Source organism: Penaeus vannamei, chromosome 37 (genome assembly GCF_042767895.1).
Source record: "Penaeus vannamei isolate JL-2024 chromosome 37, ASM4276789v1, whole genome shotgun sequence".
NCBI classification, from domain to species: domain Eukaryota; kingdom Metazoa; phylum Arthropoda; class Malacostraca; order Decapoda; family Penaeidae; genus Penaeus; species Penaeus vannamei.
This window is the reverse complement of record NC_091585.1, coordinates 4,713,871-4,717,193: the sequence shown is the minus strand read 5'-3', so window position 1 is coordinate 4,717,193 and position 3,323 is coordinate 4,713,871.

Here is a 3,323-nt window from a genome sequence, read left to right as displayed (position 1 = left end):
TTGCTATAGGCTCTGGGTTGAAAATTCGCGGGGTACGTGCTTATACTGTTTGAAATCTGACAATTAAGTTGAGTAATATCACACCTATTTTTCTCTTTTTTCAGCATAATCAACTTTAATTTTTTTCATAAGATAATTCCCTTCAACAAGAAAAAAAAGGAAAAACAAAAACATCACAAAATCGTGAATATTTCCCCCTGTAACGTCGCCTCGGCCATGGCAGATTCATTAGCTAGGCAATCATCGCTTATTTTTTGTTTGGAACTGCAAATGAGAAGAGGAAGAGAGGGAGGAGAAAAGGCCGGAGGGAAGGGAGGGAGGGAAGATAGATAGATAGATAGATAGAGAGAGAGAGAGAGAGAGAGAGAGAGAGAGAGAGAGAGAGAGAGAGATGGGGGAAGAGAAATAGAAATGAAGATTGAGAGAGAGAGACAGATAAAAAGACAGATACAAAAACACAGAAATTTATGGAAGGAAGGAGAGAGGGAAAGGGAAGGAGAGAGAGAAAACGAGAGTGAGGGAGAAAGGGAGTTTATGGAATGTAAAAATCTCTTTAATGAAATTCTTACGCTTTACTTCACCTCCATTTGTCATGCAGTTATTTTTTTTTCTTTATATATACGACTAAAACACATATACTGACGTTGCAATAACACGTTATACTTATTTGAGTATTGCAATGCATATTATGATATCCGTTACCAATATTGCTGTGAAATGTGTGAATCAATTCCCTTTACTATTTACCAGAAAAATATTGATATTAAGCGATGTTGTCTATTCACCATACTTCTCATTTATACCTTTATCATATGCTATGTATGTAATCTGTTTTAACTTTCATCAATTGTACCATCAAAAGTTTATATCTTGTGTGTGTCAATTTTGCAAACTATTGATATATAAATACAACACCCATTCAAAATATCTAAATATTTTGGTCGAAATGTGCGAAAATAAGTTACATCTCATCCAGCACTGTTTATGAGCACATTCAGCCCAGAATCCTATCAACCGATGACAGAAACACAAACTTTCCAAATCTCATTTTGGGGGAATTCATGACACATGAAACATTTGCATAAATAAAAAAAGAAAGAAAATTCAGGTTATTCTGGGCCCCAAAGCATATTCATAAAGGTCAGAGGGCGATGAAAGTCTGAAAATGTTTCAGATATGCACAATGGCTTCCAAAAGGTCAGAACATAACTCGATATGCGGATGGTTTTATCGCTTTAAACCCTTTCCACGGGACAAAGGCTCTTTAATCTTATAGTATGGAATATTTTGCGATTTTGAATTGACTTTTGAGAATGGCAGTAACCTCCATGTGAACATATTTTTGTTATTGTCGTTATCATTTTCATCATCAGTATTATCATTACTGTCATTATATTTTTTTTACTGTGATTGCTTTTGTTACTTTATTGCTATCATTATTATCATCATAATTTTTACTACAGTTATTATCATTATTCTTATTAATTGCCATTATCACTATTTTCATTACCATTGTTATCATCTTTATTATCATTATTGTCATTATCACTATCGTCCTTATTATTATTACTCTTATTATTATTATTAATATCACTATCATTATCATTAGTATTTTCACTGTTACTGTTATCATTAGCCTTATTACTATAACTATTATCATCATGATTATTACTATTATCATTATTATCATTTAGAAGGGCGGACTTTAAACGATGACGTAATAATAGCAGAGTTACTGAACACTTCTTCCAAGCGTTAGAAAAAATAGCGTTGGTACTTCCTTTGGCCTGCTTGAGAGAGTTGCATCAAGGGCCTTTTTAGTTGCGCAACGAAAGTCCCAACGAGCTGCATTTTCTTCAATAAATATCCGTTGTGTCGGGTTTCGTGCAGCGCGTTGGAGGGTCATGGAGGGTCGTCGTCTAATCCCTTCGTTTTTAGTGCCAAGAACGACGATAATTGAGATATATCGTTAAATTGAAATGCTTGTGATGCTTTAGGAAACAGAGATGATAAAGACAATCCATGAATACACCAGAAGAGATCATTTCATAAAAAAAATTGGTACTCTTCCAGCGGGACAAAATGAAATGCATTCCCTATATATTTCACGTAAGACTTCAAGTCCTCAGTAGAAATCTATCAATGCATTTCCCAACGGTGGAACTGGTGGCTTTATCTACACTTCACATTACTCTTGAAAGTTTGAACAAAACGTTCAGCCTCGCTATTTGTATGGTATGTTGCACTAAAAGTATGTTTGGTATTGTTAGCTTTACAAAAAGACTGAAATTCCTTGGAGTTAAACGGAGTTCCATTGTCAGAAACCATCTGCTCTGGAATGCCATGAGTTGCAAATATCCTCATTAAAGCCTTTATTGTACTTATTGAATTGGTAGAACTAATTGGTTCGTTTGCTCTTTGTATAAACCATAAAAGAAAAATCATTCATAACGGATGTTTCGATCACGAATAAAACATGTGGTGAGTGCGACAATGGTTTTCTGAATAGGTTTTAATGTTGGAAGCTTTTGGCAGCTCTTTAAAACTCTCTGTACCGGGATTCTTGCAGTATTCAGGAACACGAGCTTCCTAAGATCGTCTCATCCCAATTCGGACTGTTTCAGGAATACTTCGAATGCTTCTGGCCAGTCTTTCCAATTCCTTGCTATTTCTTCCGGACTTCCTTCCGTTGAGAAATTTGGGCGTGGCCTGTGGTTGACATGGCGGCGGTGCGGCATAAGTGCTCTCGTCGTAACAGCCGTTGTCATATTTCGCTCGTTTCCCAACTCTGCTTGAAGTCGTTTCATTCTTCGTCACCATTTGCGTTGCTCTAATTAATCCTCACACACACACACAGAGCGCGCGCGTGCGTGTGTGTTCGTCCGTGTTCGTCGCCAACTTTATAACGTTGGATGGGTAATTCTTTGGAATACGTCGGGCAAGTGGATCCCGACGAAATTAGCATCGCTGGATTCCTCTCGCTGTCTGCGATGCAAATGTGTAGGTTTTATTTGGCGGAAACCCCCCTTTGGCGACAAACTTGGCCCCGATAGCAGGGGAGGGCATGGAAGGTTCTAGGGAAAATGCGGCGTTAAATAACATCGATGATACACAAAATGGACAATATACAATTACTAATCAATGGATAAGTCCCTGCCCGTACAATGCAGTGAATAATGATGTGAATTATCATCCTTATGTTGTGTTATATTATTAATGTTATTTGACACCGCATTTTCCTTGGTACTTTTCTTGCCCTCCCCTGCAATAGGGACCAAGTTTGTCGTTAAAAGGGGGTTTATTCAAGACAATTTATTTTAATT